Source organism: Budorcas taxicolor, chromosome 4 (assembly GCF_023091745.1).
Source record: "Budorcas taxicolor isolate Tak-1 chromosome 4, Takin1.1, whole genome shotgun sequence".
Taxonomy (NCBI): domain Eukaryota; kingdom Metazoa; phylum Chordata; class Mammalia; order Artiodactyla; family Bovidae; genus Budorcas; species Budorcas taxicolor.
The window spans coordinates 86,749,174-86,762,545 of NC_068913.1; the positions used below are offsets into that span (position 1 = coordinate 86,749,174).

The 13,372-nt window shown below is 38.7% G+C and overlaps 1 protein-coding gene and 1 pseudogene across 1 annotated transcript in view; one reads left to right on the forward strand and one right to left on the reverse strand.

Moving 5' to 3' along the window:
- KCND2 (potassium voltage-gated channel subfamily D member 2) overlaps positions 1-13,372 on the forward strand; it is a 549,616-nt gene that overhangs the window by 200,730 nt on the left and 335,514 nt on the right. The window lies entirely within an intron of this gene.
- LOC128046589 (ATP synthase F(0) complex subunit C3, mitochondrial-like) lies at positions 904-1,391 on the reverse strand (annotated as a pseudogene).

A 13,372-nucleotide genomic window follows, 5' to 3' on the forward strand; every position in this document is an offset into this window, starting at 1 on the left:
AGTTCAAAAGCATTAATTCTTTGGCACTCAACTTTCCTTAAGGTCCAACTCTCACATCCACACATGACTACTCGAAAAACCATACCTTTGACTATATGGACCTTTGCCAGTAAAGTAATGTCTCTGCTTTTTAATATGTTGTCTGGGTTGGTCATAGCTTTTCTTCCAAAGAGCAAGTGTCTTTTAATTTTATGGCTGCTGTCACCATCTGCAGTTATTTTGGAGCCCCCCAAAATAAAGTCTGTCACTATTTCCATTGTTTCCCCATCTATTTGCCATGAAGTGATGGGACCAGATGCCATGATCATTGTTTTTTGAATGTTGAGCTTTAAGCTAGTTTTTTCACTCTCCTCTTTCACTTTCATCAAGAGGCTCTTTAGTTCTTCGTCAGTTTCTTCCATAAGAGTAGTGTCATCTGAATATCTGAGGTTATTGATTTTCTCCCAGCAATCTTGATTCCAGCCTGTGCATCATCCAGCCTGGCATTTTACATACTGTTGAGTTCAATTCAGTTCAGTCACTCAGTCATGTCTTTGCGACCCCATGGACTGCAGCACGCCAGGCTTTCCTGTCCATCACCAACTCCCGAAGCTTGCTCTAACGCATGTCTATCAAGTCAGTGATGCCATCCAACCATCTCATCCTCTCTTGTCCCCTTCTCTTCCTGCCTTTAATCTTTCCCAGCATCAAAGTCTTTTCCAATGAGTCAGTTCTTTGCATCAGGTGGCCAAAGTTTCAGCTTCTGCATCAGTCCTTCTAACGATATACTCTGCATATAAGTTAAATAAGCAGGGTGACAATATAGTCTTTTTTTTTTTAAGTTTTCATCTTTAATGAAATGACTTTGGAAATAACATACATTTCCATTACACCAACACTACAGTTTTCAGAGTCACTGTAAGATACACAGAATTATATCTGTCATTAATATGAATGCCAACATTTCAAGCAGTAATTTCTGTTACATGGCAAACAAAATCAAGAAAGCAACCATCAAACAAAAGAGACCCATAGCTTCCGACAAGGCAAATCCCAGGATAGCATATGAGAACAGCTGCTGCTTCAGTGAAGGGTTTCTGGCATAACCAATGATGAGACTGCCAAAGACTGTTCCAATACCAGCACCAGAACCAGCCACTCCTACTGTGGCAGCACCTGTGCTGATAAATTTGGCTGCAGTATCAATATCTCTGTTGACCACAGTGGTCTGAAATTCCCTTTGGATTAACTTAGACAAACCATTCTGGGTGCCATTAAATACCATAGAGCCCTCTCCAGTCCTAGTCTCTGGTCGAGATAACACTGATGCAGAAATTGGTCTGTATGCAACTGTGGATCCAGCTCTGATCAGACAGAGCTGGGGTGCAGCCAAGCTTGGCACAGGCGAACATCTTGCACTCTTCGTGGCAGCGCAGCTGGAGGACTTGGGTGACAGGAGACGTGGGCTCCTCTCCTGCTTCCTTTCTTCCAGGGAGGTGGCGGCGGCCGCGGCAGCAGAGGTCGAAGGAATGGGGCTAGGGTGACAATATAGTCTTGGCGTACTTCTTTCCCAGTTTGGAGCTAGTTCATTGTTCCATGTCTGGTTCTAACTGTTGCTTCTTGACCTGCATACAGATTTCTCAGGAGGCGGGTAAGGTGGTCTGGTCTTCCCATCTCTTGAAGAATTTTCCACAGTTTGTTGTGATCCACACTGTCAAAGGCTTTTGCGTAGTCAATGAAGAAGAAGTAGATGTTTTTATGGAATTCTCTTGCTTTTTCTATGATCCAGCAGGTGTTGGCAGCTTGATATCTGGTTTCTGTGCCTTTTCTAAATCCACCTTGAACATCTGGAATTTCATAGTTCATGTACTGTTGAAGCCTAGCTTGGACAATTTGAGCATTACTTTGCTAGAGTGTGAGATGAGTGCATCTGTGTGACAGTTTGAACATTCTTTGGCATTGCTTTTCTTTGGGATTGGAGTGAAAACTGACCTTTTTCAGTCCTGTGGCCACTTCTGAGTTTTCCAAATTTGCTGGCATATTAAGTACAGCACTTTAACAGGATCATCTTTTAGAAATTGAAATAACTCAGCTGAAATTCCATTACCTCCAATAGCTTTGTTCTTAGTGATGCTTCCTAAGGTCCATTTGACTTCTCACTCCAGGATGTCTGGCTCTAGATGAGTGATTGCACCATCCTGGTTATCTGGGTCATGAAGATCTTTTTTTTATAGTTTTTCTGTGTATTCCTGCCACCTCTTCTTAGTATCTTCTGCTTCTGTTAGGTCCATACTATTTCTCTCCTTTATTGTGCCCATCTTAGCAAGAAATGTTCCCTTGATATCTCTAATTTTCTTGAAGAAATCTCTAATCTTTCCCATTCTATTGTTTTCCTCTATTTCTTTGTACTGATCACTTAGGAAGGCTTTCTTAACTCTCTTTGCTATTCTTTGGAACTCTGCATTCAGATGGGTATATCTTTCCTTTTCTCTTTTGCCTTTTGCTTCTCTTCTTTTCTCAGCTGTTTGTAAGGCCTCCTCAGACAACCGTTTTACCTTTTTGCATTTCTTCTTAGGGATAGTTTTGATCATGGCCTCCTGTACAGTGTATGAACTTCTGTTGATAGTTCTTCAGGCACTCTATCAGGTCTAATTCCTTGAATGTATTTATCACTTCCTCTGTATAATCGAAGGGATTTGATTTAGGTCATACCTGAATGGTTAGTGGTTTTCTCTTCTTTCTTCAATTTAAATACGAATTTTGCAAGGAGTTCATGATATGGGCCACAGTCACCTCTGATCTTATTTTTGCTGACTATATAGAGCTTCTCCATCTTCAGCTACAAAGCATATAGTCAGTCTGATTTCAATATTGGCCATCTGGTGATGTCCATGTGTAGCGTCACCTATTGTATTGTTGGAAGAGGGTGTTTGCTTTGACCAGTGTGTTTTCTTGGCAAAACTCTGTTAGCCTTTGGTCTGCTTCATTCTGTACTCCAAGGCCAAACTTCCCTGTTACTCCAGATATCTCTTGACCTCCTACTTTTACATTCCAGTCCCTTTTGATGAAAAGGATATCCTTTTTTGCTGTTAGTTCTAGAAGTTCTTTTAGGTTTTCATAGAACTGTTCAACTTCAGCTTCTTCAGCTTTAGTGACTGGGGCCTAGACTTGGATTACTGATATTGAATGGTTGGCCTTGGAAATGAACAGAGATCATTTTGTTGTATTTGAGACTGTACCCAAGTACTGCATTTCAGACTCTTTTGTTGACTATAAGGGCTACTCAATTTCTTCTAAGGGATTCTTGCCGACAGTAACAGAGATAAGGGTCATCTGAATTAAATTTGCCCATTCTGGTCCATTTTAGTTCACTGACTCCTAAAATGTGGATGTTTACTCTGGCCATCTCCTCTTTGACCACTTCCAAATTACCTTGATTCATGGACCTAACATTCCAAGTTCCTATGCAATATTGTTCTTTACAACATCAGACTTTACTTCCATCACCTGTCACATCCACAACTAGGCATTATTTTTGGTTTGTTCGGCTTTAAATAAAATCTTTCATATAGATCAATTCGAATAATGTTTGTCAAAGATAAAGACATTAACACAAAGTATAATATTTACATAATATAGATAAGGGAGGAAGGCAAGAAATAAAAGACAGGAGAAGGAAGAAAGGAAGTCATGGAGGAAGAAAGTAGGAAGGAAAGGAAAGAAGAGGTGTGGATGAATGTAGATGAATATTTAGACCTTTAGGGAAGAACTTAATAGGTACTAAGAGCAGTTTATTTTTATCATGGTGACTTCATGATCAAAATAGTAATAAAACCATGTAAGATGCATTTTATTTTATTTATTCTATTTTTTTAAAGATGCATTTTAAGAATTAACTAAGTCCAATTACGGAGAAGGCAATGGCACCCCACTCCAGTACTCTTGCCTGGAAAATCCCATGGACGGGAGAGCCTGATGGCCTGCAGTCCATGGGGTCACGGAGTCAGACACGACTGAGCAACTTCCCTTTCACTTTTCACTTTCATGCATTGGAGAAGGAAATGGCAACCCACTCCAGTGTTCTTGCCTAGAGAATCCCAGGGATGGAGGAGACTGGTGGGGTGCTGTCTATGGGGTCACACAGAGTCGGACACAACTGAAGTGACTTAGCAGCAGTAGCAGCAGCAAGTCCAATTAAATCTAAAATACCTTGAAATCATAAAGTCCTACATTAAAAAATACATTTTGAGACTAAGAAGTGATCTTGTAGGACATCTCTCTGTCTGCCTTGATATGTGTATCATTAAAAATCAGATTTTATTGTGTACATGTAACCTGACATAAATTGTTTTTATTCATTTTCAGTTTATTTATATACAGTTACTGAAATTATAAACCATATTATATTGTTTTAAGGAGATTTTCCCCCATAATATTCATGCAGTATTCAATTCACAGATATTTATTAACCTTCTTATTCAGGTCAGAACATTGATCTAGAAATTTAAATTTTGTTCAGGGTGTCTGGGTTTTGGTTCAAGAAGGTCGATGGTGGAATAGCCATGCCTGATGCTGCTTTGTTCCGTATATGAACTGTTGGGCTGAGAGAATCAAGTCTCCACTTAATTAAGAAAGCAAACATAATGTTTTGAAAAACACTGAACTTTGAATTGCCTTTTAGGAGAAATTAGAGTGTACTGTTCTTCAAATATATGTTGTAGGTGCCATATTTAAGGAAATAACTGAAATAGATTTTTCTCAGAATCTAGAGTCAACCAGTTACAATAGGATTTAAATTGGTTTTGAGTCAGAGGATCTTCAGATAGTGCTTTATTTTGAAACATGTAATCAAAATAGTAGTTTTCGGAAGAATAATTGAGTTCCAAACTTAGCTGCATCTTTGATCTATAAAAGTAGACACATTAATGTGAATTCTGAGAAATACTTGATTTGCCATTCTTCAGCATCAGTTCAATAATCATTTACACATCATTACCAGGTAAATACTAAATATTAATTGAATCCCTGTTTTGGGTTGGTCAGCATGGTAGACCTGGGTATAAAATTAATGACAAAGTCTCCTCTTCAGAATTTATAATCTTGGTTTATACATGCATCTGTGTTCCCCACAAGCTCTCTCCTGAAATTATACCATAAAAATTTACCTTCCTCATTGGTTCACCAGGTATTTCCTATATACTGATTTTTAGGGAAAACATAAACCTTCTCATGAGATTTGAAGGTACTTAATTCCTACGTAGCCTCTTCTGTGTTCTGTCTTGCTTGCTACCATGCCAAGAAGGAATGTGTGTGTGATGTCAGGGTGTTTTTGTTTCCCTCTGGGAATCTCTACTGAATCCAGACGTTAGAATGGCACAAATAACATTCATAATTCAAACTCTTTTAAATATAATCCAATCTTCAAAGGTTCAGAAGGCATAGGGATTGTATAGTGATGCCTTCATCATTATGAAACATTATTTTTAAATCTCCTGTAGACGTGTTGAGTGTTGGATAGTGAGGAATTCCACTTGATATGTCATCAGATAAATCATACCAAATTGTAATTGAATTCTAGGATTCCTGAAATCCTGTTTACTTTCAATATAGAATTATGTTCATCGAGTATAGAAAAAGAAATTCTTAAGCTAGTTCTGTGATTTTGGTCATTCCTCCTTAAAAAAATTGTTGAAAACAAAGATTATACTTTATACTCATGTTCCAGGGAAGGAAGAATAACAGGAATACAATATAATTTAATCTTTGACTTTTAGGTGAGGCTTTTTACAAAATTAAAACAGATGGCTAGTGATTTCAGATGAGAGATGGTGAACAATTTTCAGAAATGCAAGAATTTATTTCATTTTATTCAGCCAGGTATAAAACAAGGTTTTCTTTAGTTACTTGTAGGTTTCTGAATTCACTTTGCTGTACAGAAACTGAGGGAATAAAAACAGGTAACAAAATACTAACAAAATATCTTGAAAGGAGAGTAGTTAACCTAAAATGTGTACTTAGCATTTCTACGTCTCATTTATTTTCATTCATATTTTTCCCAGAGAGGGGCACTTCCAGAGTTTCCTGTATAACCAGATCCCTACCTGACTTCTGACACACTGAACTGTGCTCATATAAGCCTCCTCCTGAAATGAGTGCAGAAATATTTGTTGAATCTCAGAGTTTCTGTGATCCCAGTGAGCTTTCTGGGTTACATCTTTTTAGGATTGTTCTTCTCTGAAGATACGTCTAATTATTCTGTCTTTGAAAAAAAAAAAGAAATAATGAAGGACAGATTTTCAATTAGCAGGTAACCAAAAGTGCTCCAAGTTTGAGGGTATCCTTTTCCTGTGACTATAGTAATCCTTCAGTTCAGTGAAAAGTAGGCAGAACATTTATGCTATTGATTCATCTTCCAGTGCCCACACTGATGGCTGCATGGAAGTAAAAGAATGCAAGAGCACCTCACATTATACTACAGCTAGTGATTTCATGGAAGACAAGGTACATCAAATGTACAAGGCACATTTGCCTAGTTTTGGAAAGGCAGAATTAGGGGAAGGATAATTTTATAGATATTTTGAAATTTAAAAATGCTCCATAGTACCTGAGAGACCTGCATGGGAATCCTTGAGTCTTTTCTTTGAAACTGTGTGAAATTGTGTCCAAGCTATGTAACTTTTCTGCTACACAGATTACTCACCTATTTTAATAAAATATGCCTAAAACCTGTTAGAATGAAATTAGTGTGAAATTTAATATTATGATTAACATCAAAGGTATGTATGTGGAACATGGTAGAAACTTAATACATATTTCTTTTGTTTGTTGCACAACAATTGGCACATCCTATTCACTTTGTTCTTCAGGAAATAGCTCTTTGGTTTTGAGGCTTGTTTATCAAAGTAGGGGTTAACTTTTAATTCTGTGAACAAATGGCAGGATGAGCTTTGTTTACTTTTACTTTATGTAGAGTGAACATGAACTCTATAATAGTCTGTAAAACAATAAATTACTTGTAAAAATAAATGGGTATCTAACAGGAAACCCAGAGAAAATGGAACAGAAAAATTGTCTTTTATACAGCATGTAATTATCCTGCCAGGGGTCTTCAACCTCCGGGCTGCAGACCAGTACCTCCAGGTCCTAATAGCAATGGCATTAGATTAGAAATAAAGTGCACAACAAATGTTTTGTACTTGAATTATCCCAAAACCTACCCCCACCCCCAGTCCATGGAAAAATTGTCTTCCATGAAACCAGTCCCTGGTGCAAAAAAAGCTGGGGACCATTTTCCTATACCTAGTTGGAAGATGAAACTTCTCCATCTTTGACTGCAACCTGTTATCTTAGTTGCACAACAACTAATTGCTGAGTGAGTATAGTGAGTTTAACAAATGACTAGTTACAGAACTAAAATCAACTAGGGAAATATCATGGTGCTTCAAGGAATAAGCTTATCAGAAAATAATATATGTGCTCAAAACTTATGGTTACCACACTCTGCCCATGGCTGTAAATTTCTTTACAGCTATTGATGTGAATTTGTGTAAACTGCCAGCAAGTTGGGGCTTCCCTGGTGGCTTATGGTAAAGATCCACCTGCCAGGAGACTTGGGTTCGAACCTTGGGTCAGGAAGATACCCTGGAGAAGGAAATGGCAACCCAGCCCAGTATTCTTGCTGGGGAATCCCATGGACAGAGGAGCCTGGCGTGGGGGGGGGGGGGGGGGAGGCGCGTTCACGGTCACAAAGAGCTGCACACGAATTAGCAACTAAGCATGCACAACGCAGCAGGTTGGCAGTCAGATCATATCCAAGCAAGTTCTTCCTATTTTCCACTTCTTATCTTTTCCCTTTGGTTAACTGAATGGGAAAAAACCCATTTAGAATCAAAGACAAGGCCCAATTCTGATAAAAAGTACCACAGACCCTGGCATATACTTTCTTCTGATCCAAACAGAGACTGCATACCACAGCTCTTCTCCTGATTCCACAGAGGAAGTTCAGAAGTTCCAGTGTCAGGGACACTGCCTATCAACAAAGAGACTCTTCCATGCACTGTGCTATGTGGAGGCCCCATTAGCACTAAAAGAGTTGAAGGAAGGGAGATCTCAGGCTTGCAGTCCAAGAGTTTAATGCAGCCAGCATTTACACTGTGTACCTCCTGCATGGTCATGGTTAATAACATTGAATGTGAATGCCTGTAGGCCGGTGTGCTCTTCCTAGTCAACTGCAGTCCCTTCTGAAACCTATTATCTTAAATTTGTGGATTTGTCTTTGCAACTCTTGATATAGAACCAAGAGTTACAAACTCAACTCCTTCTTTTATTGCATTAAATAATTAAAACTTTCTTTAATTGAGAAGGAAAGTAATAAGTTTCCTTATTACATTACAGAATCTAAAATACCAAATGCTATGCAAAAAAAAAAAGAAAGTGGGAACCTAAAAGTTGGTAGAGTGTAAGAAGAAAATAGCAAATCCATTTTGAAGCAACATGTAATTAACCTATTGAACATCACGGTTTATATAGTTGGAAAGGAATTAATTGCTGGGCGTTTTTAACATGACACACAGCGAGTAATTTTTATAGAGATTTATCTAAGAAGTCGCAGAACATTTTTAAGAACACAAAATGGCTTTGTGACTGGTTCCAGCAGCAGACTCTACTTAGCCAGCGGTTCCTCTGTACAGTGCTGGCCAGTGCGGTTGGCCGTGCTTGTCCATCATTTCCACCTTTTGTGTTAAAACAGACAGGAACAAACCATCTTAAGCTATGTGAATTTTTAAAGACAAAGTAAAAGAAGTAATTTAAGGTCCAGAAATGTTTTCATGATTATTAACCGGTTGCCATTATTTTGTTCTGAGAAAGGAGTGTGTACAAGAGTGTGTATGCAGAGACGTGCATGCTTATGTGTTTCTGTGACTCACTCTGTCATATCCAAGTTTTTCTGGGCTAGTAGCTCTTAGTCATGAAGCACTGGAACTGTGTTAGGTCTGACAGACAACCTCAGGTGTGTAGCCCCAGAGCAGCAGCTCCTGTGCTTGCTTTTAACTGCTAATCAGGGTAAGATGTTCTGCTGAAATTGCATTTTTGACGCTTGCTTTCCCGCTATCTCCCTCAAGGCAATGTTACTGTGACAGACCAGAGTAGGGGAGAAGAAATTCTGGCTTTGAAAGATTGATAGAATTTTCCTCCCCTTTCAGGTCCTAAGCACTCAGAAAAACTTGAATATCTCACTGGTTAACGATTTCCAAATGGGGGGGGAAAAAAAAGAGTTTTCCTATGGAGGAAAGGGATATGAGTAAGATTAGAGCCATAGCCTCTTTCCTTGGAGAAACTGGCTTTGCATCACTTCTCTCCTATCCCTTCTCAGTGCCTATAAACTCTACCTGACACCTGCCTATGGGCAGTTTTTCCCCAACTCACCTTGCCAATAAGGGCCAAAGTCTTGTTGAATTGTGATATTCCTTATTCTCAGTGAGCCTCCCCAGTGGCTCTGCTGGTAAAGAATCCATCTGCAATGAGGGAGACCTGGATTCGATCCCTGGGTTGGGAAAATCCTCTGGATAAGGGAACGGCTATCCACTCCAGTAATCCAATATTATTCTCAGTACTTATAAAGACTCACTGTATCTTTCCTCCATTACAAATCTTTTAAAAACATCCCATTGTCTACCAATTGAGGCACACTTATTTCTGTGGCATCTGGTGTCCAGTGTGATGTTGGAGCCCACTTTCCAACTTCGTCTTTTGTTGCTTCTTTTCATAGACTGTATCCTTCAGCTTTTCTCAGATAGATTGCTTTGGTATTCTTGTAGGAGTGTTTTGTTGTGGAGCACTAATTAAAGAGCCTTTAGCCTCCTTGGGCTTTTAACCTCTTTGGGCTTCCCTGGAAGCTCAGCTGGTAAAGAATCTGCCTGCAATGCAAGAGACCCTGGTTTGACTCCTAGGTTAGGAAGATGCCCTGGAGAAGGTATAGGCTACCCACTCTAGTATTCATGGGCTTCACTGGTGCCTCAGAGGGTAAAGAATCCACCTGCAATGTGGGAGACCTGTGTTCAATCGCTGGGTTGGGAAGATCCTTTGAAGGAGGGCATGGCAACGCACGCCAGTATTCTTGCCCAGGGAATCCCCATGGACAGAAGAGCCTGGCGGACTAAAGTCCTTGGGGTCACAAAGAGTCGGACACGATTGATCACCTATATATATATATATATATAGTTATATTTATATATATATAAACCTGCTTAGCTTTAGTGCTGTTAACACCAACATCACCTCTCAAGTCATAGTGACAAACAAAAATGCCTCACCTATTTCTGAACCTTCAGTAAGAGAGCTTTACTATCCTTCAAGATGAGATATGCTCTTGAACTTCGCTTGCCTTCATTCCTTATTCATGCTGTTTCCTTGGTTTGAAATGTCTTCATAGCTAACTCACGATGCGTTAATGAAATCACCTCAATTCTTAGTTCAAAGAGATTTCACCTTCCTTTTGAATTCCCAAGGCAATTCATATTCATTGAATGCCTACACATGCCAGGCAGTCTTGCTACTTGCTTTATATGCATTATTTCCCCTTAACTTTGTCCTTCCTGCTTCACAGTGAGTGATATTGAAACTTACTTCACAAAGGCCATCCCTCCTACCTCTTCCATCTTCTTCTCGCCAGAGGGCAAGTTAGAGCTTAAATCTAAGCTCTCTAATCTTATTAGACATCTAACATGCAGCAGTTTCTATCCTAGGTATGAAACACCATTTACTAATTTTCATAAAGGCAATATATTGACTTAGTTCTTGCCTAGACTTGCCATTTTCATATCTTACCCTCTGTAAGGATCCCAGCAGAATACACCGGGATCTCAAAATAGTCTCATAAAAATGCTTGCTATAAAAATCTGGACTCTAAAAAAATGACTAATGAATTCCAGTTTCCAGTGCTTATTTTATAACCCAGGGAAGTTCAAAAGAGTAAAAATCCAGGATATCTGATCATTGGTCTGGGATGGGGAAGATTGGGTGAGAACAGCTGAAAAAATTAAAACTAAAGAAACATAATGAAGTTAGCTTTAACTTTTCAAACGAATACATAATAACAATGTGATACTCTAAAACCAACATAAAATGCCAGGAAAAATTTGATATTTTGAGGATGTTAATGGGTAACAATTCAGAGCACATTAAGAGGGGCGACTGCACAATTTCCATTACCATCAGTGAAACTAATATAGTAAAATTCACACATATTGCAGTGGAAGCATGACCTCAACTGTCATTGGACATGTTACTTTTTGTGGTGTGTGATTTTCTCCTCTAATTTGAGGCAATTTAATTTTCTGCCCACTTCACAGAGAAATGTCAGGCTGAATGACTGGAGCATTGATGTTGAACATCTTTCTTCACACATTGTATTTACAATAAAACTGATTCTGTTATCCTTGATAACACTAAATAAAAAGCAAAAGCCACAGTATTCTTTAATATATACTCACCTTTGAAAATCAGAATTTGGACACACATTTTAGGCATACTTGGAAAATATCTTAGTAGGAATTTGAAAATTTAAAAACAATGTTTTTTGTGAACAAAGAAGAAAATTCATTACTGAAGAACAACAATACAACAATATATTAATTGTCTTACTGTAAAGTTTTAGGATGAATGATATATTGGAAAAGTTTCAATACTTTTATTCTATGTTCATTTTAAATTTTTTCATAAATCAAATATGGAATAGTGGTTAAAAGGACAGTCTCTGAAACCCAACTGTTCACAGATTGATTCTACTGATAATCAGCTCTATAATCTTAGGTGAATTATGTAACATTTCCAGGCCTCAGTTTCCTTACTGATTAATTGAAAGTATTAGAATTCCTACCTCTTAAGATCATGAAGTTAAAATGAATTAGTACCTTTAAAGCACTTAGCTACTGGGGATGTCCAGTAAATGTTCATTATCAATATTATTATCATAAATATGATACATGTTATTTTGGAAGAAACATAAAATAAACTCTCATATTTGTTTTATTTTTATGCTCTTTCAAAATATATTTGATGTGATTATTCTATTTTACTCTATATTAGGGAAAAGGATATCAATGTAAACATGCTATATGAATAATGATTTTAGAGGACTCTTAATTCCTAAATGTCAGTGAATAACAAAGAATGGGACTTATTGACTAATCCAAATACTATTTTTTATCTCTCTCTGCCTCTCTTAACCCAACATCATAGCCATTCAATCCAATTGCCTGAGTATAGGGACCATTTCTTACTGGATTCTTCATTTTTATCATGTAACTCTGGCTTAGCACATAGTAGGAACTCAGTAAATATTAATCCAATTCTTTTCAAAATAAATATTCCACTTTATTTGTACATTTATCCAACTAGCCAATTCACCCAACCATCCTTTATCATGGCCTGGGGCTTTTCATCTTTAATCTTTTCCATCAGAGGAGCCATTTGAGCTCCATCACCTCCTGATTCTTATATACTGCTCTTAGTACACCCTGGAGAAGGCACTGGCAACCCACTCCAGTACTCTTGCCTGGAAAATCCCATGGACTGCAGCTGGAGGAGCCTGGTAGGCTGCAGTTCATGGGGTCGCAAAGATTCGGACAGGACTGAGTGACTTCACTTTCACTTTTCACTTTCATGCATTGGAGAAGGAAATGGCAACCCACTCCAGTGTTTTTGCCTGGAGAATCCCAGGGACAGGGAGCCTGGTGGGCTGCCGTCTATGGGGTCGCACAGAATCGGACATGACTGAAGCGACTTAGCAGCAGCAGCAGTACACCCTAATCTCTGTCTCCTTAACACTCACAACCATATTCAGTGCAACAGTATTTAGCCCTGTTTATTTAGCTTCATGGTGAATTTGACTCTTCAACTAGATCATATGCAATTCAAGAGCAGAGATGAATTTGATACTTTTTTGTGACATCTTATAGTTTCATTAGAGTGTAATTCTTCCAATCTTAAAGGAAGAGTTGCACTATTGCATTTGTATATTATATGTTTATGCTGCTGCTGCTGCAGCTAAGTTGCTTCAATCGTGTCTGACTCTGTGCGACCCCATAGGTGGTAGCCCAGCAGGCTCCGCCGTCCCTGGGATTCTCCAGGCAAGAACACTGGAGTGGGTTGCCATTTCCTTCTCCAATGCATGAAAGTGAAAAGTGAAAGGGAAGTCGCTCAGTCATGTCCAACTCTGTGCGACCCTATGGACTGCAGCCCACCACGCTTCTCCGTCCATGGGATTTTCCAGGCAAGAGTACTGGAATGGGGTGCCATTGCCTTCTCCGATATGTTTATGAATACACACAAATACATTATCATATGAAGTAGAGGAATTAAGGAAAGATTCTAGCTTCTAACTCAGGGACAG